We start from the raw sequence: 24,565 nt of genomic DNA, 5'->3' as shown, positions 1-24,565 counted from the left end.
AGTGCGGCGCCCATTCCCCAGAGCCAGCCGCTCCACTTGGAGCCTCAGGAGTCACCTGATCATGATCCCCTCTTCCCTCAAGGCTGGCCGACTGGCTCCTGTCTCAGTCAAGGTGGCTGTGGTCCAATTTGTGATCAGTGATGTGAGAAATTTACAAATTGTCTTAATCGTGGTTTAGGCTGGAAGCGTGGACTTCAGAGGGGACCTGACCTGGTCAGGTCATGGCTGAGAAGCTTTGACGTGGCCTTCACCTTCTCAGCCCTGAGCACCTCCCTCGATGAGTTACTGTGGAGCCGTTAGTGCAGACACACCTGCCGCCCCATGGGAGGGAGAGAACCGTGTGGGTGTGTAAACCTGCCATTGTCACCGTCCAGGGTGAGGACGCTCAGGCCTCTCTTCTCAACGCAAGTGTCGTTAGCCCCAAGGCCTGGCTCCCCCAGCCAGGTCACTTCCTATCGCTTGTGCTCGCAGATTGTAAGCGTTTTGCTATTTTGTTCAGATTATTAGCCTCTTCCAACAAATTGCATGGCTCTGCTGCCGGTTTACGGCCTGCTCGGGCACCCATATCCTGACTCAGGAGCGCCATGAGCTCCACGTTGCCGTCGGTCACCCCCAGGCCTGTCTGCTAGTCTGGTGTTGGGCGGCAGCCTCTGTTGTTCCTTCTATTTCCTTATGTGGACGTCCTTTCTGTCCCTGCTTCCTGTCGCTGCTCCACATCAAACAGCAGTGGAAGGAAAGAGACTAGGGGTGAGCTGACCCATGGCTCACCCCACCCGCATGTCTACTGCTCTGTCCTGACCTGGCGGTCATCTCAGGCTGCGTCCCTCAAGTGCCTCGGTCCTCAGGTGCCCTTCTCCCGCTGGCCTCTCCTGAGGCTGCTCGCTTGCCTCCAGCAGGGGATATGAAGTGTCTTGGGAGGGACCTGGGGGGCGGCTGACCTGACCTGCCTCTTGCCCCAGCTCTGGTGCAGATACACCCCGGCCTCCTGTCCTTCCTGCTCAAGTGTGCAGGTGATCAGTTTTACATATTTATACTTTTTGTACGCTACAGAAATAAAAAGTGATTTCTATAAAAATGAGTGTTGCCATTCTTTCAGACCCCCCATCCCTCGCATGGCTCCTTCCATCACATCTGTCGTGATAGTTTCATCGCTACAGCCGTGAACTAGTCAGTTCTTTGAAGCCAAGTGAGTCTCACTGTGAGTTTCCATCACAGGAGAGCAGGGGTCTGAGGACTCATCACATGCATGACACGGCGTTTCCTGGACACGCGATGGAGCTGAGCCTGAGACAGGGACCCCAGGGGGCAGATGATGGGGCTAAGACTGATATGGGGGCCCCAGAGGGCAAGACGAGGGAGCTGAGACTGAGGGGGCCCCAGAGGGCAAGACGAGGGAGCTGAGACTGAGGGGCCCCCAGAGGGCAAGACGAGGGAGCTGAGACTGAGGGGGCCCCAGAAGACAGATGATGGGGCTGAGACTAAGGGGGCCCAGAGGGTGGTGCCTGCACCTGTCAGCTTCCTGGGTCACCTTCCTGATTTCCCAGCAGAAAAAAACAGAATGAAGGGACTCTCAGTTCTCAGTGGTCACATTTAAGGCCTCCTTCTACAGACAAGTTAGAAGGAGTATGTTCATGCGTCCTGGCGAGGCCTTCCTGCTCTTAGGGTCACGGGATGAGTCACATCACGGTGAGGGCTGGGGTCAGTCTGATGTGTACAGCTTGGGTTTTCTTTTTCACTTGATTTTTTTGCCAAAAGGTTATACACTTTTTTTATACACTTTTCAATAGCCAAGAATAATATCAGTGGTCATTGATATGAAAGATACCAGCAGGTGATTTTCAAACATCTGAATAAGCCTGCAAAAGGCTCTTTAAAATTTATTTTAAATTGCAGGATAATTTCTTTACAATATCGTGTTGGTTTCCATCATATTCATCAGCATGAATCAGCCATAGGTATATATATGTTCACTCTCACTTGAACCTCCCACCTCCCACCCCATTCCGTCCCTCTACACAAGGTTCTTTTTGAGTGGAAGGTTAGGTGAGAGAAAGAAATCAACGAGTATCAGTTCACTGCCTTTAGATAGCAACATGGGTACAGAAATAAAGCAACGGTCAAATCAGGCAGAGTCCCTGGGTTCTGGTTCTGCCAGGGATTTGCCTCTCCTGTAGATTGAGGAGTTAGAGTTATTAACATAGGATTTCCTGTCCTCGCGTGAACCCAGTCCTCCCTGCCCACACCCACAGTCACCCAAGACCCCACAGTGTGTTTTCAGCCATGTGCTCTGGTTCTCCTTCCTGCACAGCTGCTGTTGGCTGTTCCACTGTTTGTAGCTGGAGAAACCTGCGGAGGGGAGACTGGACTGAGGGGAGCACACCTGGGGAAGGGCGTGACCTTGCAACTGAGGAAGCCGCTTCCCAACCACTGGCCACAACTGTTCCCAGAGAAAACCCTTGGATGTTGAGAACTGCCCCCCTCAGCCTCCAGCCCCTCTCTGCATGGCTGGCCTCACACATCTCTCGGCCAAGGGCACGTGGGCTAGTCTGCCCCTTTCCCCCCGCCCTATCAGCTAGCTGTCTTAGTCAGTGTGTGCTCTCTAAGTCTCACGGCTCTTCCCAGTTTGGGGGGCGGGGCACTGCCCGTGAAGTTTTCAGGCAAGCCCTCCTAAGCCACCGGGCTTCCCAGGTGGTGCTAGTGGTAAAGAATCCGCCTGCCAGTTCAGACAAGAGACATGGGTTCCTTCCCTCCATCCCTGGTCGGGAAGATGCTCTGGAGTAATGGCAACCATGGACAAAGTAGCCTGGTGGGTTAACAGTCCAGGGGGCTGCAGAGTCTGAGCAACAGCACCTCCCTAAACTGTGGGCAGCTCCCTAGCACCACCTGCTGACCCAGGGGGCATGTTACAAGTGCAGTAAGGAACACAGATTCCAAGGCCCAGAGCCTGTCGTCCTGTGCTATTGTATTATACTAGGCACTCTGTGCTTCAGCATCAACACAACTCTAGAAGCTCTAGGGACAGTAGTGTTTCTGGATGGCAGACAGTGGACGGACTCCAGGCAGAACGCTGGGGCTCCAGCACCAAATGCCTAGGCAGATATCAATGTTCTCATTTTCACTAGTGTCTTTTTACAAACAGAATAATGCATCTCAGTTGACTTTTTTTTTTTAGCCATGCAGTTACACAAAATGGTTTATAAATGCTCATAAAGTTTTCCAGGGACTATGGCCCAAGGAAAGGAAAACAGCATGACTTAACTAGGGAGATAAACATTCCTATTGTGGTCTCAGGCCTGAGCTTACCTTGCCTTCCTGACTTTGTACCCCTCTCTCAGTATTCTTACCTGGAAAATTCCATGGACAGAGGAGCCTGGCAGGCTACAGTTCATGGGGTCGCAAAAACAACTGAGCAACTAACACTTTCACTTTCTCCTATTGGAAGGAACAGCCCATGCCAAAAAAAAAAAAAAAAGCCCTGAGATTAATGCAAGTTTCTGAAATATTTCAAATACGAAGTAGGCCTCCGTGGTCTTCTCTGGCTCTGCCGAGTCCTTCTGTCTATCAGGTCCACTCTCCCATGCATGGGGCCAAGCTGAGACCCAGGAGCCTGGGCGCAAGAAGAGTGAGCCATGTGGAGGGCAGAGCTGGTGGGGGCAAGGGTGGAAGTGGGACTTTCCTGGTCTGTTCCAACTTTTTATTACACATGGTGGTGTAATCTAGTGGTTCTCAAACCTCGGGGTTTTAACATCTGATTAAGTACTATCCACCTAGATTCTGTTCCTTGTGATTTTCAGAGACTCCAATAATAATCAGTAGTTCCCTTTCTTCCATAGTCTGGGGGCAGGGAAGTCAGGAAGGAAGGATGCTCTGAGAGGAAAGAAGGGTGACAGGCAGAGGGGGCTGGGACTTAGATCAAGCTTTGAAGAGTGGGTCTAGATGGAATTTCTAGGGTGCTGATGCATGCCTAGTGTGGACTCAATCAGGGTAAGATAGAAGGATGCCCTTAGAAATACGTCCCGATTTTGCCTTTGGTCAGTCTTATGTTATCCTGTGTCACATATGGATACAAATTTTAAATACTGATGATTTCATGTGGTTCAAAAAGTGTTTATACAATTAAAGCCTCCTCCCACACCTGTCCCCTTATTCTGTTTCTCTCGCCCTGTCGTACTCTCACAGTTGACCAATTTTAGTTTCCAGTGTATCTTTCCAGTGTTTCTTCATGCAAAAATAAAAATGTATTTGTAATCTCCCAATCTTTGTGCACAAAAGGTAGCATAATACATACTTGGTTCAGTCCAGTTCAGTTCAGTCGTTCAGTCGTGTCCGACTCTTAGCGACCCCATGGACTGCAGCATGTCGGGCTTCCTTGTCCATCACCAACTCCTGGAGTTTGCTCAGACTCAGGTTCATCCAGCCGGTGATGCCATCCAACCATCTCATTTTCTGTCCTTCTGTCCCCTTATCCTCCTGCCTTCAATCTTTCCCATCCTCAGGATTTGGTTCAGTAGCTTGCTTTTTTTCATTTAATATATCCTGGAGATGTTTCCATATCAATAAATACAGTCCTTCCTTATAGAGGCATACCTTATTTTACTCTTTATTATGATCTGTTGACACTGTTTTTGTGTGTTTTTTTTTACACAAATTGAAGTTTTGTGGCAACCTTGTGTTGTCAGATGCCGATTATCATTTAACAATAAAATATTTTAAAATCAAAGTATGAGCATTGTTTTCTAGACATAATAATGCTGTTGCACAGCGTGGTTACCAGGCTACTGTATAGTATAAACATAAATTTTGCCGTATGTACTGAGAAAGCCCCGCATTTGTGTGGCTCACTTTATTTTGATATCTGCCTCATTGTGGTGGTCTGGGACTGAGGCTGCAGTGTCTCTCAGATGTGCATGTACCTGTTTTTAGGCTACAGTATTTCATTCACTCCGGGAAGTACCATAATGCTTTTACATAGTCCCCCATGCATGTACAGTTTGAGCATTGAGAAATTGTATCAGTGTGTTTTAAGTATATACAGTGCTGCAGGGACCTGTTATTTACTGTAATAAGTAACTCACTAACTCCCCTGGCATTACCACACTTGGCATCTCCCACAGTCCCAAGTTCTCCCCTTGGCTCCGCAGGTCTCATCTACCTGCTGGTTGAGCATCTCCTTTTGGATGGCGCCCAGCTGTGCTCTCTGTCACTGCTAGTCCCATGGAACTATTCAAATTAAAATTTAGTCAACTAGTTACATTTCAAGGGCTCAGTAGCCATACGTGGCTCGCACCTACCATACTGGACAGTGTGGATAAAGAACACTTCATCATTCTAAAATGTTCTGTCGGAGAATGTGGGTCCACAGAAATTCAACCTCAGGTTCCGAAAATGTAACCTCTGCTCGCCAGGTGTCCTCTCAGTGGAAGCGGCGCTTGTCTAGCTCCCCCAGTAGGATGTCGGCAGCGTGCAGGCCAGGGCTGACATCTGTGCATCACTGGTGTCTACCTGGTACAGTGCCAAGGACCGTATCCATGCTCTGTCCTGGTGGGATGGAAACCCGTGTGACAGGAGACAGGTTCAGACGCCTAAGTGTCCCCAGGGTCATAATTAGTCCCGGCTGAACTGTTATTGTTCAAACTCCCCAGTAACCACATAATACGTGACTTCTGTTGCCTTTCGTTGCCAAAATATCAGAGTCACTGAAAATGAAACTCTTTAACAGTAAGGCTGGAGGAAGCCTTTCCTCCCTTCTGAGTTTTTTTCCAGGAAGCTCCCGAATATTGGATCCTAACGATCCTCTGGGACCCTCAGAAAAATTTCTGAAGAACTGTAACCAGAGGTGAGAAAGCTTCACCTCTGGGCTCCAGACACCAAGCGTCCCGTTTCAGTCTGGATACCGCATTCATTTGCATGGGCTGCCGTAACAAAGTACCACAGATGGGGTGGCTTACACAGAAATTTATCCCTCATGGTTGTGGAGGATGCAAGTTTAAGGTCAAGGTGTAGGCAGGCTTGGTTTCTCCTGAGGCCCCTCTCCTTGGCTTAGAGATGGATCCTCTCTCCATGTCCTCACGTGGTCCTTCCTCTGTGAGAAGTCTTCATCCTAATCTCTTCTTACAAAGAAGATTAGGAAGGGCCCTGATCCAGGCAAGTTGGATTAGGCCAACCTAGAGACCTCGTTGGAACTTAATCACCTCTTTAAAGATGTCTCCATATCCGATCCCATTCTGATGTACTGAGGATTAGGAGTTCAACAGATGGGCTGGGGGTGGGGGATGGGGGGAGGAAGCACAAGTCAGCTCCCGGCACATACTGTCCTCAAGGTAGACCTGGAGTCTAGCCTGTCCACATTTCTCTTTGATGAAGAGAAAACAGGACTAATACTATGCTTTTCAAATTACAGACTGCTTTTATTCTATAGAGGAAAAGAAAGCTTGCAGCTTTGATAAAAGTTGGACTGTTTTGCCCTTCAATACACGATGCAGTGGAGACGGTACGGAATGAAGAGTCTTCTTAAGGGAAAAAAGCAAAAGGAAATACAGGATAGTGGCTGGGGACTCCCCTGGGAGTCCAGTGGCTAAGACTCCCTGCTCCCAACGCAGGGGGCCCGGGTTCGACCCCTGGTCAGAGAACTAGATCCTACATGCCACGACTAAAGATCCGTGTGCTGCACCAAAGACTGGGTGCAGATGAATAACTAAACACTTTTAAAAAAGCAAAGGACCCAGAGTCACAGCATTCACACTCTAGCACCAAGTCAGCAGCATCCCACTTTTAAGCCGAGGGTGAGGGGGCATGCCTTAGGGGCATCTCCAAAGTAGTGCATCTTCCTCTGACCTAAAGACTAGGCAATAATCTTCTCTTGATTCTGCCCTGGTCAGCTTCGTATTAGGCTATTAAATCCAGTCATGGTTTTGTGTTTTTTTTAAGATATGGAAAAATTAGGGCAGGGTTAGACATATGATAAAGTGGCTAACACTCCACATTCCCAATGCAGGAGAGCCAGGTTCAATCCCTGGGTCAGGAAGATGCCCTGGAGAAGGGAATGGCAGCCCACTTCAGTATCACTGCCTAGAGAATCCCATGGACAGAGGAGCCTGGTAGGCTACATACAGTTCACGGGGTTGCAAAGTGTCGGGACAAGACAGAGTGACTTCCACATTCACTTTTTTTCACTTAGACATATAGTTCCAGTCACATCTCACCCACAACCCCCCATTATAAAAGAAGTACGTTTGTTATAAATAATAACAAAATGACAAAGAAAGCCCCTTAATCGTCAACCTGTCAGAGATAATCACTCAAAAATACCTTTCAATTTATTTTTTAAAAACAGGATATAACACTGTAAATCAGCTATATACGCCAATATAAAATAAAAAATTTAAAAAACCCCAGGATCATCCTATATACACTATTTTTTTTTAAAAATCCGCTTTTCCACTTATTATATCAAGAACGTTTGTCGGGTTTATTTTAAAAAATCTTATTTAAAGAATACTATCACATGGATGTGGCTGAGTTTGTTTAACACAGTATCACATGGATAATTTAACTATGACCATAATATGGTTTGAAAAAATTTATTAACACAGTGGCTCAGCAGTAAAGAATCTGCCTGCAATGCAGGAGACCCAGGAGACACTAGTTCGATCCCTGGGTCAGGAAGATCCCCTGGAGGAGGGCATGGCAATGCGCTCCAGTATTCTTGCCTAGAGAATCCCATGGACAGAGAAGCCTGGTGGGCTTCAGTCCATAGGATCGCAAAGAGTCAGACACAACCGAAGCAACTGAGCACACATAATATGGGTTGAAAAAACTTTAAAAATTAAAAAATAATTTTTTAATTAAAAAAAATTAAAGGAATGGAAACAATATCAAACAACACAGCTGACACTGCTGTTGCAATCCATCTTCCCTGCCTTCTGTTCTGCAGCCACTCCTGTTTACCAGACTTTTCCTAACCTCCTTCCTCCTCCCACCGTCCCCCCACGCTCCCCAACCCCCGAACCCAAGTACAGACCACCAGCCTTCCTGAGTCTTCCAGGCTCAATTCAGCAAGCTCTCATTTATCCTTCAAGATCTAGGTCACTGCTGGTGCTGCTGCTGCTGCTAAGTCACTTCAGTCGTGTGTGACCCCATAGATGGCAGCCCACCAGGCTCCCCTGTCGCTGGGATTCTTCAGGCAAGAACACTGGAGTGGGTTGCCATTTCCTTCTCCAGTGCATGAAAGTGAAAAGTGAAAGGGAAGTCGCTCAGTTGTGTCTGACTCTTCACGACCCCATGGACTGCAGCCAACCAGGCTCCTCCGCTAGTTACCTCTATAACTTGGATTTTCTGAGGCTTCCCTTGGGTTCCTCTATGGGGCTCAAAGCTCACAGTCACTCAACAAATGGTTATTATACTAAGTAGCCAGTGCTCACCATTTGTGCCTCATTGAGAGTCCCTTGGACTGCAAGGAGATCCAACCAGTCCATTCTGAAGGAGATCAACCCTGGGATTTCTTTGGAGGGAATGATGCTAAAGATGAAACTCCAGTACTTGGGCCACCTCATGCGAAGAGTTGACTCATTGGAAAAGACTCTGATGCTGGGAGAGATTGGGGGCAGGAGGAGAAGGGGACGACAGAGGATGAGATGGCTGGATGGCATCACGGACTCGATGGAGGTGAATCTGAGTGAACTCCGGGAGTTGGTGATGGACAGGGAGGCCTGGCGTGCTGTGATTCATGGGGTCGCAAACAGTTGGACATGACTGAGCGGCTGAACTGAACTGAACTGAGTGCCTGCCTGTTGTCCTGAGCTGTAGACATGTCTCATGTGGACGAGCTGTGACCAAGCCCTGACGTGTTGCATTAGTTAACAAACAGACCAGAATTTATATGCAAATGAGACCTGCTTCCTTCAAAATCTCCACCTCAAGAGACTCAATATTTTGTCAGTGATGCTGTGATGCTCAGAAGGCCACTGGGCGCTTCCCTGTGGCTCAGCGGTAGTTTGCCTATCAATGCAGGAGACACGGGTTCCATCCCCGACCTGGGAAGATCCCACATGCCACGGAGCAACTAAGCCTGTGTGCCACAACTACTGAGCCTCTGCTCTAGAGCCTGGACCCCACAACTACTGAGCCCTAGAGCTCGTGCTCTGCACCAAGGGAAGCCACTGCAATGAGAAGCCTGCACACTGCAACTAGAGAGCAGCCCCTGCTCGCAGTTAGTAGACAAAAGCATGCAGCGGACCCAGCACAGCCAAAATTAGAGAAATAAAATTATTAAAAACACACACCACTGGAACATCTCTCTTGGAAGTCACTTCAGCATTTGTAGCACTTTCTTTTCAAGATCTGTGGCAGTAGCTTTCTGCTTTTACATTTTTAACTTAATATTTATTATACACTTATCTATCCCAGGCACCAAGCCGGAGCTGGGTGAAAGATAAGATAAATCGGACATTTAGTCTGTCTCTAAGGAAGTTTCTGTTTGGTAAGGGAGGTAAGATCTGGACACCCACTACAGCACAGGGTTAAGCAATAAGGCTCCAGGGAGGTTGGACCTGAGTTTTGGAAAAAGATAAAAGTCCTCTGGTTTCAACCTCCCAGCAAGAAGGGTGACTGAGGTCTGTGATTGCACCCTGTGTCAAGCCAGTATCTTTTGAAGACTTAAAAACAAAAACAAAACACCAGAAAACAAACCCAATCGCTAAATCCATCCTGGCGTATTTAAGACGCAGACTCCCCACTTTCTGGCGATGCTCCACAATAGATCGAGTCTTCCCAGCTCAATGATAAGCTCTGAGAGGGCAGGTGCAGAGGTCTTATCCTTCGCTGTTCCACAGTGTCCGGTGGGCGAGTGAGAGAAGCAGGATCAGGGTTAGACGCGTCTCCGGCCATGCCACACGCCCGTCACACTGGCATCCCGTCCCCTCGTGCGCGGCTCTCAGCGATGGCCGCGATGCAGGCCGGAGCCGGGCGGAGGGGAGCGGCCAAAAGACTGCGGGGAGGGCACCTGTGGGCGCGCGGAGCTCCTGCGTCCTGGGCCCTGGACCGGGGTCCCAGGTGGATGGGCCCCGTAGGGAAGAAGGGCGCAGCTGCCCGCGCGCTGGACGCCCGCCCTTTCGGGGCCGGCGCGGAGGGAGAGGCGAGCAGGAGGCCGGGAGCGAAGCCAGAGCCCGGCCCGCAGGGTCGGGAGGAAGGGTTCCGGCCTCGGCAGAGAGCGGGGGACTGGCCGGGAGGGGCGGGAACCCGGGCCCGGGGAGGAGGAGGAGAGTCGGGGCTGAGATCAAAGGGGAAGCACGTGTGCCGGGCGATGGCCCCGGCCGGAGCCGGATGCCGAGGTCACAGCCGAGGGTCCCCGCGGCCGCCCCCGGCCCGCCCAGCCCGCGGCCCCTCCCCGCGTCCCAGTCTCCTCCCCGAGGGCCCGGGGCTGGGCCGCCACTCCCTCCAGCTCCCGCCCTCGACCGCGCGCATCTCATTCCAGCCCTCATTCCGCGCATTCCAGGCTTCCTCCTTTCAAACCCCAGGCCGGGGGCGGGGAGAACCCGCAGCTCCCGGCTCCGCCGCGCTGCCGCATCCCCCAGGTGAGTGGCCCGGACGCCGCGCCCCTCGGTCGCGCCGCGGGCGCTCTTTCCTTCCCGCCTGGGACCTGCGCGCCGGGCCCGCTGTCCCCCTCTCCCGTCTCCGTTCTCCCGCTTCCCTCCCTTCCGCCCTCCCGCGCGCGCTCTGTTCCCCCAGCTCCCTTCCTCTCCCGTTGACTCACCCCGCCAGGAATAGGGATCGCCCGTGCTTTCCCGTCAGTCCCCTTCTGGGAAAACTCCGCCCTCTGCTCCGCCCCGCTCCGCGCACCGGCCACCGCGCGCTGGACACCGCGCACCGAGTACCGCGCGCCGGGCGGGGCGAGCTGGGTTTGGGCCCGCGCGGAGTCGGCTCAGTCCCGCGATCCGCCTTCATCCCGGCTCAGCCGGTCGGCCCGGGGCCGGAGCCCGGGTCTCCGCTCGCTGACCCCGCGTTGTCTCTGCAGCGCCCTCGCCCGCCTCGCCGGACCTCAGCGGAGCCGCGGCTGGAAGAGCGGCGCCGCGGCGGACTCCGCGGGGCTGGCTCCGCGTACCCGCCCACCTCCCCGCACCCTGGGACCGGTAAGACGGCGGCGCGGGAGGAGCTCTCACCCGGGGTCGGACTTGGGGGCGAGTCGGGCACGTGGAGTCGAGCGAACCGGGAGGCTGGGGTGGGCGCGAGGGCCAGGAGTAAGGGGAGCGCGCGGAGCCGAAAAGACCGGAGGCCGAGCCCAGGTCGCCGGCGGCCGAAGAGACCCAGCGCCCGCGCCTCTCTTCTGCTGGGCGCCTCTCGGGCTTGGAAAGGGTGTCCTGGCGATTTCAAGCCGAGGCTTTGCGAGAGGGGAGAGGACCTCCGCCAAAGGTCCCCATTTCCCAGGGCTTGAGAAGCGTGGTGCGTTCCGTGCTGGAGGCCAGTGAGTCTGAAGAGCAGAGCTCCACAGCCCGAAGCGAACGTTTCCCCGGAGGGCGAGCAGACCCGCGCCTCTGTGCACTTGTGTGTCGAGGGGAGAGGGGGTTCGGGGCCAGACCTGGCAGGTCAGTGATGATTTTACGTGGCGTGTGACTGTGCCGCCTCCTTAGCTCCGGGTATCTGAGGGTGATACCTGCTCACCGATGAGATCACCTACCTTTCAGGAGGCATGTTTGTGTTGAACGGGAGCGCCTTTCCACCCGAGAAAAGCGCTGTTTGTCTGTAAGCTGAGCGTCTCGGAGGACTAGCGAGATGCCACGTCTCTGTGTGTGTTTCCCCCGTGAGGATGTTCCTGGGCGGGACAGTCCTCCCTCCCTGCAGGAGCGGGGGCAGGACAGCGAGTCTCTGGTGGTGTCTGTGCCCAAGGAGCTGGCGGTGGCTGTGGGGCTGTGTGGTCCCCGGGCTTCATTCGCCCTGGACCCGCGAAGCTGCAGGGAAGCTGTGCACACCTGCCTCTCGCAGGCAGCTGTCTTTCTGGGGAGATCGGTTTTGTTCTTGCCTGGAAGAGTTTAGGGAACACGTTGGTAGAAAGTTTAGGGAAGCTGAGATTCTTGCCTTTCCATGATGGGGTGGGTTGTTGATAGTGAGACTTGGGCATGTTTGTGGGAGGGGTTGGACACCCTCCCCCCAGAAAGAGCTCATTTTGCATCTTGAGATTTGTGTAGGCAGTGCTTTTATTTTTTTAATTAAAAAATTAAAAAAAATACAATTTGTAAAAGTTACTTTCCATTTGCGGTTACAACAATACTGGCTATACTCCCCGTGTTGCACAATACATCCTTGAGTTTGTACCTGTCTGACACTCAATAGTTTGTACCTGCCCTTCCCCCACCCCTAGCTTGCTCCTTCCACCCTCCACTCCCCCACTGGAAACCAATGAACGAGTCTCTATATGCGTGAGTCCTATGTTATGTTCACTGGTTTGTTGTGTTTTTTAGGTTCCACATGTGAGTGATATCATATAGTATTTGTCTAGCCAGTGCTTTTAAAGTTGGCTCCAAGGACAGGGGTAAATTGAACTACTGGTCCAGCTCTCCTTGGAGCTGCCTGGGGGTCAAATGGAAGGACCCTCATTCTTGTTGACTGACTGGACCACCAGGCACTGGGATGTAGTGAGAATGTTTTCCTGCCCTCCTAGGGGGGAAGGCTGCCTCTGATTCACTGGGTTGACCTGTGGGGAGGCCCTTCTGGATAGCTGTTTCCTCATCTCTTCCTTTCTGCTATGCCTTCTGTTTTCTCTCCCTTTGGAGTTTTACCACTGGAAACATTTCAGAGGGTGGAACAGGGTGGGGCGAGAGCCCCTGTGCCCAGGAGATGGGCAGAAGTTTGAGACTGACAGCATTCGAGGAGGGTGGGGGCCACAGACTGATCCCTGAGTTATCTCTTCATCCCATGACAAGATGCTGTGGGCATAACCTTCAGGGCTTCTTGCAAGGAAGGGCCGAGATGCCCTGAGGGGTGGGGACTCCCACTGGTCCTCCATCCACCCTGAGGACACAGATATTCTGCTGGGAGCCACCTCCTCCTTCACCTGCTCAGGCCAGGTGTGTGGGTGGGGCTTCGAGGGTGTCTGGTCTATAGTTGTAGTAGAAAGGACTCAGGTTTGGGGGCAGACATAGCAGGGTATAAATCCTGACAGTTACTACCTTTAAGGCTTCGGGCTCAGTGTCCTGATGAGTAATGGGGGAGGGGTAATTAACATCTATCCAAGAAGTTTTCGTGGTGAAAATTCATTGTTGGCAGAGCGACTTGCACCGTGCAGGAGCAGCCAGTGTTTCCTAACCCTATTTCACCACAGAGCCCCCTTATCCAGGGAATTTCCTGAACACCTTTGCTAAACCCTACCCTGTCATTCATGATTATTTAGCAAAACGGATCGAGTGTTTACTGTACGCTGAACTCTACAGGTTTCCTATCTCGGGTTTAGGAACCAGCAGCCCAGGTAGAGGTGGGGTTTGGGCTTCGTCACTGAACAGCACAGGCTCTCCATGTTCAGATTCCAGGGTGAACTTGCTAAACTTTAAAGAACTCTAATGTCAGCACCAAACCCCCCTCGTATTAAAGATGGGAAGCACTCACTATGGAGAAGAGAGAATAGAGATTACTTAAAAAAAAAACTAAAAATAGAGTTAGTATATGATCTCGTTATCTCACTCCTGGGCATATATCGGAGAAAACTATAATTGGAAAAGATACATGTACCCCTATGTTCATAGCAGCACTATTTACAGTAGCCAAGACATGGAAGGCACTTAAATGTCCATCGATGGATCAATGGATAAAGAAGATGTGGTATAGATACACAAGGGAATATTACTTAGTCATAAAAAGTATTAAGTATGAAATAATGCTCTTTGGATGAGCACGTGGATGAACCTAGACATTTTTATACTGAGTGAAGTAAGTCAGACAAAGGCAGATACTGTGTGATACCACTTACACATGGAATCTAAAAGAAAATGGTAGAAAACAACTTATTTACAAAGCAGAAATAGACTCACGGACACAGAAAGCAAACTTATGGTCTCCAAAGGGGGAATGAGTGGGGGAGGGATAAATTAGGAGTTTGAGATTAGCAGATACACACTGCTTTGTATAAAATCGATAAGTACCTACTGTAGAAAGGGAACTCTACTCAGTATCTTGTAATAAATTATAATGGAAAAGAATCTAAAACATATATATATATTTGATATATATATTTGAATCATTTTGCTATGCACCTGAAATTAGTACAATGTTGTAAATCAACTATACTTCAATAAAATTTTAAAAATAATAAATGTAAAGATGAGAAACTGAGGCCCTGGTGGGACCATAACTTGCTTAAGGTCTCATGGCTGGTGGGTGGCAGAGCTAGGACTGGAGGTCCACTCTGGTCCATTCTGATGCCTTCTCTCTCCTGCTCTGTGGGTGGAAATGCCCAGACCACTGGCCACCTTGGTCTAACAGGTGTGGAGTCTGGAGTATTCCGCCTGGGGATGTCTTCCATCTTGTGGCTCAGATAAGCTTGTTTGGGCAGAAATACTCCCTTAGGAACTGTGGAACCTGAGAATGACCTCTGGAAGTGGGTAGGGACTTCAAGAAGTCTTTTTTTTTTTTCCTATTTTGCCGCAATGGTGTCATGTGGAATCTTAGTTCCTTGACCAGGGATCGAACCCGTGTTCCCTGCAGTGGAAGCTCGGGATCTTAACCACTGGACTGCCAGGGAGTTCCCACAAGAGATCTTTAAAATGCTCCCGCCTTTCTCCTCCTGGGTCTGCAGGTCACTTAGCCAGATGAGAAGCGTCCCTGTCCTTCCAGGTATCTTGGGATGCGGAGCACAGCCAGCTTGGACTTCCGTCCCGGCCTTGTACGGGTGACTGTCACAGAGCGTGGCAGTGGAGGACGTGATGGCCTTCCTGCCGCCGAGGTTGGGCCTGGGTGGCCTGCCTGCCTTTGCCCCCTGTGACCTGTTGCTGGCAGGGGCTGAGACCACAGCTCCCTTTCAGGCTCTGAAATTGTAGCTGAACAGCTGCTGTCGGCCCCCCCTCCCGGCGGTGTGACCAGCTCGGGGCCCAGGTGGACGTGGGGGCAGCGCTGTGTCGCTGGCACAGCCTCCAGCTCTAGGATCTCATTCCAGCTTTGCCTTGACCTTTCCTGAAATGACAGTTCTTCCTACGTTTCTGGTTTTGCCATGTGGACAGCAAGGAGATTCTAGCGCACTTCCTCTCATACTATTCATGTCCATGGGGTTCTTGGGGCAAGTCACCACGACAAGGCTGTGATCCATGAAGGGGGTTAGTTAGCATCACTGACTTAACGGACATGAGTTTGAGAGCTGGTGAAGGACAGGGAATCCTGGCGTGCTGCAGTCCCTGGGGTCACAAAGAGTCGGACACAACTTGGTGACTGAACAACAGCCAGCTCCTCAGGTGTGGTCCCCGAGCCTCAGCTGTTGCGACTGGCCCTTTGGGAAGATTTCCACTGGAACTGCAGCCCCCTTCTCCCCAGGGTGCCCACACCTTCTGGCCTTTCGCCCATCAGGGGGATGGGCCCGGCTCCCTGCTGTGCGTCCTGCTGAGGGTGGGCGGGCCCCCAAGGGTGGGACTCGCCTTCCTTTGACCCAAACTTCATTGGAACAATGGACTTCAGAGGAGTCACCGGGGGCAGGAAATGGAGCTGTGCGGAGGCTGGGTGACTGTCGTGGGGGAGGGGATACCCATCCGGCCTGGAGGAAAGGCAGGGCGCTGGGGGCAGGGCAGAGGGCACTGGGGCCGGGCCGCTGACACACAGGGTGGGCGTCTTCTCTGCAGGCGCTGTTGACTCAGAGACCTGGGCCGCTGAAGCCCACTCTGGCTGCACCTCCTGCTCAGCGTCTTCTCAGCAGAGGTGTCCCTGGGGTCCGCCAGCCGGGCTCACTCCCACCAGAACCACGGTCCTCCCTTCCTGCCAGCTCCCTGGATGGGATGTCTGTGTGAATGGGCCTGGCTGGGATAAAAGACCAGTCTTGTTTCTTCCTGGCTGACGGCCATCTTGGCGTTGAGCCTCGAGTAATCGTTGACTGGGCAGTGGGCAGAGGTCTGGGTGGGGAGGCAACTGGTCTGGGTCAGCTGGGCGACAGAGAGGGATTATTCCGACCAGGACAGGCAGAGGGAGATCCTACCCAGAGCAGGTGGCAGGATGTTCTGGGAGATGAAGCACCCTTATCTAGCCTTCATCTTTGTAAGAGCAGAGCCGACCTGGGAGAGAGCTAAGGCGGCTTCTGGAGAAGTGAGTCAGACTACTTGCTTTTCCTCAGTTCAGGTGGCCAGTGCTCACAGATCGGGTTCTGGGAACCAGAAAGAAGCTTCTGGGCCCTGGGAGGAGCCCTGACCAGTGGGAGGAGGTGAGCATGGCAGAGCAACCCACATTGTCCTGGTTCAACCCTTCTAGGGGCCAAGCTTCCCAGGTAGCCCTGACGGTAAAGAATCTGCCTGCCAATGCAGGGGACACAGGTTCTATCCTTGGGTTGGAAAGATCCCCAGAGGAGGAAGTGGCAACCCACTCCAGTATTATTGCCTGGAGAATCCCATGGACAGAGGAGCCTGGCGGGCTACAGTCCGTAGGGTGGCAAAGAATTGGACACGACTGAGTGACTAACACACACACAGGGGGCAAGACTAGTTGATATACTTCTTATGGATCTTTTACCAAATTCCTGGTCAGATGTTTGAACATTTGGTCTGGGGGGGGGGCTTCAGAAATGAATTTGAGGAAGCTAGCAGCCAGTGTGTGTTCACTCACCAAGTCATGGGAAAAAAATCTAATTTGGGTGTAGGATTTTCTTGGGTTCAAGAGAATTGAGCGTGTTCTGGCTGATAAGAGCGGTAAGAGGGATTTGGAGCTGCCTGAAAGAGCACCCTGTGTCCTGGTACGACCTCGTGTTGCCCTGGGGCGAGGTCTGTAGTGATGTGTCACAGGGCTCTCTCTCTCTCTCTCTCTTTTTTTTTTTTTTTTGGCTTTGTCCTCTTATCAGTTCTGTGGGTGCTCAGGATAACAAGCACATAGGATGACAGAACCAGGATTCAGAACCATCTCAACTGGCTAGGAGGCTGAGGTTAGGCAGAACTCAGAAATTAAAAAAAAATTTTTTTTCAGTTAAAGTAAATACATGCTCATTCTCGAACGCCAGGAAAAGAAATACATAAAGGGGAAAATAAAATAATACCTAGGACCGCAACTTAAGGATGAGAACCGTTGGTATTTTGGTATATGTCCCTCCAAATTTGTGTTCATGCAAATCTGTATATTTTAGCATAATTGCAGTTATACTCTTTTTTTTTTTTTTTTTAAGCTACTGAACACTATGTGCTCAGTCGCTAAGTTGTGTCCAACTCTTTGCAACCCTCTGAACTGTAGCCCACCAGGCTCCTCTGTCCCTGGGATTCTCCAGGCAAGAATCCTGGAGTGGGTAGCCATTCCCTTCTTCAGGGAGTCTTCCCGACCCAGGGATCGAACCTGAGTCTCCTGTGTCGGCAGGTGGCTTCTTTACTACTAGGGCCATCTGGGAAGCCCCAAACAGTATTGTACCCTATGACAATTTATTTAACTGTGCCCTGCTGGACTTTTAAAAACTGTCTTCAATGTTTAACCAGTTCAAAATTGCTTGACGTCTAGTGTGTTTGCCTATCTGAAGATGAAATCTAAAAAGTTGACTTGTAAAATCGTGCGTTTAAGTTCGGAACATCAATTATATAGAATAGGAACTTACTGTCAATCCTTGTGAGGAGAAAAATCTTGAGGTTTTTGGTTGATGAAGGAAGGGGAAGGGAAATGAGCATTTATTAAGTGCCTACTGGATGCCAGGCAGTATTCTAAGCATCTCTCTCGAAATCTCTCATTTAATCTTTGTAGCAGCTCTGTGACATAGGCTTTGTGTTGCTTTTTTAGCCTCTACTTTACAGAGGAGAATTCCCAGGTGACTCAGTAGTAAAGAACCCGCTTGCTAATGCAGGAGATGCTAGTTTGATCCCTGGGTCAGGAAGATCCCCTGGAGAAAAGAATGGCAACCCACCCCAGTGTTCTTGCCTGGAGAATCCCATGGACAGAGGGGCCTGGCAGGCTACAGTCCATGAGGTTGCACTGTCGGACACGACTGAAGTGACTTAGATAACTTAGGCTACAGAGGAGGAGGAAGTTACATGGAGATTAATGTGGGGTTGGGGCATGTGCCCAGGTCCATCTGGCTCTCCGCTGCAGAGACAGTGTTGTGGGAGGGGCCTGCGACAGGAGGGCTGAGGCCACTGCGGTGCTCTGGCCACACTGGGAGCCTCTTCTGGTTTTGGAGGGTGGACACACCAGACCTAGGGAGCACTGAGCTGTGGTTGTCTCCGCCAGGATGGAGCAAGGGTGGCTGCTGGCACTTCTCTCCCAGGAGGCAGCCCTCTTTTCGGGAGCAGCAGACCCCTCCATCTGATCTGCGGTCCATTTGAGGAGGGAGGACCAGGCGGACCCACATCCAGTTTCTATTTCTGTGAAGAATGTGTTCGGGATACTTCACAGGAGGTCTCCGCTCTGGCTGGGAGATAGCATTAGTGACCTCTGGGATCTCGCCTCCACTTTGTGGTCCTGGCCTGTTTCTCCACCAGTAGGGTGGGGGCGTATTTCCCACTTGGACTTTCTGGAAAATCCATCCTGCTAGAGGGAGGTAATGCCGGAGGAGAGGCTGAGAGATGTGGGCAGGGGGGAAGGCAGTGTCCGAGGGGGGAGACATGGTGGGACTGCATGGCCCCCCATCACCCTGTGAAAGCTGAGTGGACAGCTGTCAGGGGCAGGCTGCCCCCGAGGCTGGGGCCGGGGAAGATGCCCTGGCTGGGGGTAGCGGCCGTGAGCAGACTGCAGAGCTGCGCCGTCTGATGGGAATGTGAAATTGTATGTTTTCTGGGAGCCACATTAAAGAAGCGAAAAGAAACTGACCAAATGAGTGTTAATAATATATTATTAAGCTTCTGTGTCTGAAATATTACCGCTTACTGTATAATCAATAGTAAAACAATACAATGAGATTGTTTACGTTGCTTCTCATATAAAGGGTTAGCGATCCAGCCTGTGTTTTATACTCATCGGCTCGTCTCTGTCGCCCAGCCACTTTTCAAGTGCCCGGCAGCCACATGTGACTGGCCACTGTTTTGGACCGTGTAGGTTCACAGCTGGCCTGCTCTTTCTGCTTCTTATCAGCTATGTGGCCTGGGGCAAGTTTTCAGACTTCAGTGTGTCTTGTTTTCCACATTTTTTGTTTGTTTGTTTTTCCCTTGCCTAGCAGTGTGCAGGATCTTTGCTCCCTGACCAGGGATTGAACCTGTGCCCTGTGCAGCAGAAGCACAGAGTCCTAACCACTGGACCACCAGGGAAGTCTCTTATTTACCCCTCTTATGAATGGGGTCAATAATACTAACAGTGCCAAGCCCATATGGTTGATGTGAAGATTAAATTAGGCAATGTTTGTAAAGCGCTTGGTGTTTTTGGCCTGGCACGTATTAAACTTTGTATAAAAGTGAAAGTGAAAGTTGCTCAGTCGTGTCCTTCTCTTTGTTTTGTTTTTTATTATTTATTTTTTTGCTTTTTCATTTCTTTTTTATGTCCTTCTCTTTGCAACCCCGTGGACTGTGTAGCCTGCCAGGCTCCTCTGTCCATGGAATTTTCCAGGCAAGAATACTACAGTGGGTTGCCCTTTCCTTCTCCAGAAACTTTCTATAAAGTGCTTATCAAATAAATGACCTGTAACTGGTCCTTAACCCCTGGACAGGCTAGAGGGGCAGGTGGTGATGAACTCGGGAAAGCCCTGTTGTAGGGGGACCCTGTGCTCCCTGGGTGGCCCCCTAGTTCTACAGAGTGAAATGGGTTCAGATCAGATGGGCTGATCCACCGTTGCTGCAGAGGGCCGCCTCATGGGAGAGAAATGTCAGCACCCCAACGACAGGACAGGACAGGACAGGGCAGGACAGGGCAGGGTCCAGACCTCAAGAGGTGTGTCCTGGGTGTCTGTCTGCTTGGGGCTCGGAGCTCTGCTGCGTGGCCAGATGCTCCGCTGTAAATGGCAGGACCTCGAGTTGGGATGGGAGGCGGGGCTGCCTCCAGCTCTTGGTAGTCTTGCTGCTTGTGCAGGAGAAGAAGGGAGACAGGATCAGTGGCTTCCGATACCCACCTTGGAGCTCTGCCAGCGCCAGCAGTGCCAGCTCTCTGTCTTGGCATCAACCCCCAACCCCCTGGTTGCACCTGCCCCTGGCCAAGCCACAGTGGTCACAGAGCACCCACTGTGTGCCGGGCGCTGGGCCAGGTGTGGTGGGGGGAACCTGGAAGGGAGGGCCTGGTCTCTGTGCTCGAGGAGTGTCCCATCAGGCAGGGGAGACACCCTGAGTGGCAAACACTGAGAGCCTGTGGGGGTGCGCCAAGGAGGGCGACGGAGAAGCACTGATCAGTGCTGAGGGGGTGCCCAGGGAAGAGGATTCATTCCCACTTGGAGAGGGAGCAGCCAGGGAAGGCTTCATGGAGGAGGAGGTACTCGGGCTGACTTTGAAGGATGGGTATTTGACAGCTGTGTGTGCGGGTGTGTGTAAGAGGGACAGAGAGAAGGAGAGAGGGAGGGAGGAAGCGAGTGGGAGAAGCGTCCTCGAGAAGACAGAAGTAGTAGTGATTGCGGGTCTGTGGTCATGAGACAATGCGGAGGGGAAGTGGGGGGAGATCACTGGGCTTTATGACGAGGTTGCTTTGGGGGCCTCTGGGCAGAATGAGGAGGACCTGTTAAAAGTTTACTTGTCAACTTGCAGTAGAGTTTACTCCTTGTGATGTGTCGGTCCTGTGGGCTTTTTCTCTTTCTTTTTGAATTTATTTGGCTCTGCTGCTGCTGCTGCTAAGTCGCTTCAGTCGTGTCCAACTCTGGGCAACCCCAGAGACGGCAGCCCACCAGGCTCCCCCATCCCTGGGATTCTCCAGGCAAGAACACTGGAGTGGGTTGCTGTTTCCTTCTCCAATGCATGAAAGTGAAAAGTGAAAGTGAAGTCGCTCAGTCGTGTCTGACTCATCGCGACCCCATGGAGTGCAGCCTTCCAGGCTCCTCCGTCCATGGGATTTTCCAGGCAAGAGTACTGGAGCGGGTGCCATTGCCTTCTCTTCATTTGGCTCTACTGGACCTTAATTGTGCCATGTGGGATCTTCAGTCTTCCATCCAGCCTGCAGAACATGGGATCCAGTTCCCTGACCAGCGATTGAATGGGGGTCCCCTGCATTGGGAGTGCTGAGTCTTAGCCACTGGACCACTAGGGAAGTCTCAGTCCGATGGACTTTGACAGATGTACAGAGTTGGGTGGTGGCTACCATAATCAGGGTCCATGACTGTCCATCTCCCCAGACAACTGCCCGATACTGCAGCCCTGTCGCCCCTCACCCACTCTGCCTTCTCTGATCTCCTCTCACTCCTGTGGTCCTGTCCTCCTGTGGAATCACACCGCATGGAGCTTTGGGCTCTGTGGCCTTCACTAGGTGGCGTGTGGGTCAGAAGACCCTGAGTTGTAAGGATCTCATTATACAACATCCCACAGTGTGCTTGGCCACTGACTGGTTGAAGGACTTGGGGTGTTTCCAGCCTTTGTTGATTGTGTAAGCTGCTATCGTCACTAACGTGTTGGTTTTTTTGTGAAAACAGGCCTCCATTTCTCTTGGATAAATACCTAGAGTGGGACTGCTGGGTCACACCGTGTATGTATGTTTAATGGTGTAAGAAACTGCCAAGGGACCTCCCTGGTGGTCCAGTGGTTAAGACTTTATGCTTCCACCGTAAGGAGGATGGTTCCAGTCCCTGGTCGAGGAGCCAAGATGCTACATGCCTCGTGGCCAAAAACAACATAAAACAGAAGCAATATTGTCAACAAATTCAATAAAGACTTAGAAAAAAAAAGAGAGAGATCCGCATCAAAGAAACATCTCAGAAAAGAAGCTGCCGAACTGTTTTTCCCCGTGTCGCGTCTTGCATTCCTCCCAGCGGAGTGGCGGTGCTCCCTCACAGTATCTGTTGTAGCGCGTGGTGGTGTTCTGTTTCCCTCTGGCTTGTATGTGCCATCCCCCAGGGTGTGTAGTAGAATCTCATCGAGGCCACGGTTTTAATTTGCATTTCCTTGTTGACCTTTCAGGTTAGTTACTTGCCATTCATACAGTTTCCTTGGGGAAATGTCTGTCCAAATCTTTTGCCTATTTTCTTTCTTTTGATTGTTTTGTCTTTAATATTCTGGTTACAAGTCGCTTCTCAGATGTCTGATTTATATAGATTTTTGGAAAACTCGCTTAAGGAGGAAATTTCCAAAAGAAGATGGTGGGTTGATTCTCTTCGCTGTACGGCAGAAACTGACGCTGAGTTGTAAAGCAACTATGTGTGCTGAGTCGCCCAGTCGTGTTGACTCTTTGCGACCCCACAGACTGTAGCCCGCCAGGCTCCTCTGTCCCTGGGATTTTCCAGGCAAGATACTGGAGTGGGTTGCCATTTCCTTCTCCAAGGGATCTTCCTGACCCAGGGATTGAACCTGGACAGATTCTTTACTGCTGAACCACTTATACTCCAATAAAAAAAGAGATATGTGTAAGAAAGCAAAAACAAAAACCCTGTTATTTGAGAACATGGTGATTAACTTTATCAGGAATAATACTGTTTTATCATCTCATTCTTTTTTCTTTTATTATTTATAAGCTTATTATTTTCAGTCTTTTAAAAATTTTTATGTATTTATTTATTTATGGCCGCTCTGGGTCTTCCTTCCGGCACAGGCCTTCTCTAGTTTTGGCGAGCGGGGGCTTCTCTCCACTTGCTGTGTGTGAGCTTCTCATTGCAGTGGCTTCTCTTGTCACTGAACAGGGACTCTAAGCACAGGCTTAATAGTTGTGGCTCACGGGCTTAGTTGTTCCACAGCATATGGGATCTTTAGTTAGGGTATGTGGGATCTAGTTCCCTGACCAGGGATTGAACCCAGACCCCCTGCATTGGACTCACAGGGTCTTAGCCACTGGACCACCAGGGAAGCCCCTGTCATCTCATTCGCATCCATGGAGTTTCCAGGGCTATTTCTGTCCCTAGTCTCTAGTACTCACTACATGTCATTTTGTTAAGATAATTATTACCTTAGATATTGCATCCCAATGTGTTTGTAACAACCTGACGTCTTATTGTAAACAATGTTCTTGTGTGCATAGTCAATCAGTCATGTCTGACGCTTTGTGACCCCAGGGACTGTAGCCCACCAGGCTCCTCTGTCCATGGGGATTCTCCAGGCAAGAATACTGGATTGGGCTGCCATACCCTGCTCCAAGGGATCTTCCAACCTAGAGATCAAACCCAGGTCTCTCCCACATTGCAGGCTGATTCTTTGCCAGCTGAGCCACCAGGGAAGCTCCTGAACAATGTTCTTAAATGTCAGTAAATGTTCTTAAATAATCAGAAAAGTAAGAAATCACAATGGGGTATAACTGGAAAAGGACTAAATGATCTTCCAGTGTAACTCTATAAAAATCTTCCAGCCTAAAATAAAGTGAATATTTTATTTCCTCTATCCAGTTTATTACATATTCATACATATGCACATGTACGCTGTGCTGTGTGCTGTGCTTAGTTGCTCAATCGTGTCCAGCTCTTTGCAACACCATGGACTGTAGCCCACCGGGCTCCTCTGTCCATGGGATTCTCCAGGCAAGAATACTGGAGTGGGTTGCCATGCTCTTCTCCAGGGGATCTTCCCAACCCAGGGATGGAACCCTTGTCTCCTGCATTGGCAGACAGATTCTTTCCCCTCTGAACCACCAGGGAAGCCCATATACATGTATAATGATACATCTATATGCTGTTATAAACTCAAGACTCTTGCGAGTCCCTTGGACTGCAAGGAGATCAAACCAGTCAATCCAAAAGGAAATCAACCCTGAATATTCATTGGAAGGACTGATGATGAAACTGAAGCTCCAATACTTCTGCCACTTGATGTGAAGAGCCGGCTCGTTAGAAAAGACCCTTATGCTGGGAAAGATTGAGGGCAGGAGGAGAAGGGGGCAGAGGATGAGATGGTTGGATGGCATCACCGACTCAATGGACATGCGTTTGAGCAAACTCTGGGAGATGGTGAAGGACACGGAAGCCTGTCGTGCTGCAGTCCATGGGATCGCAAAGAACCAGACACGACTTAGTGACTGAACAACAAACAACATAAACTTTTCTAAGATATTATAAAATAAAAATAGAAAAATAAAGTGCGAAAAAAAAGAGAGTGGGTGTGGTGCACGAATTTGGTGTCCTGAACCTTGACTTTTCTTCAGGGGCAAAGGTGGGACCCTGTGAGGTGGGGGTTGGGAGTCCCCTAGAGAAAGACCTCCTGATAAGGTGAGAAATGAACCCGGTCTTCTGTGAGGTCCTGCCCTGCACAGCATCTGTCTCAGATCAGGAGACCCCGGTGGCATCTCTCTAGGTGCCCGCGCTGGCCAGCCGCGCTAGACTTCCCTGTGGCCACTGGGCCAGGCTGGGGCACCCCATCAAGAACAACAAATGCTTATGTGAAGC

General features: G+C 50.9%; 1 non-coding gene across 1 annotated transcript; it reads right to left on the bottom strand.

Moving 5' to 3' along the window:
• Positions 1–19,312: 19,312 nt before the first annotated feature.
• Positions 19,313–19,385, bottom strand: TRNAQ-CUG (transfer RNA glutamine (anticodon CUG)). Its single transcript has one exon. It is a non-coding gene; the product is annotated as a tRNA-Gln (tRNA).
• Positions 19,386–24,565: the final 5,180 nt, after the last annotated feature.

Source organism: Capricornis sumatraensis, chromosome 4, assembly GCF_032405125.1.
Source record: "Capricornis sumatraensis isolate serow.1 chromosome 4, serow.2, whole genome shotgun sequence".
Taxonomy (NCBI): Eukaryota; Metazoa; Chordata; class Mammalia; order Artiodactyla; family Bovidae; genus Capricornis; species Capricornis sumatraensis.
This window is presented reverse-complemented; position numbering and strand designations above follow the sequence as displayed.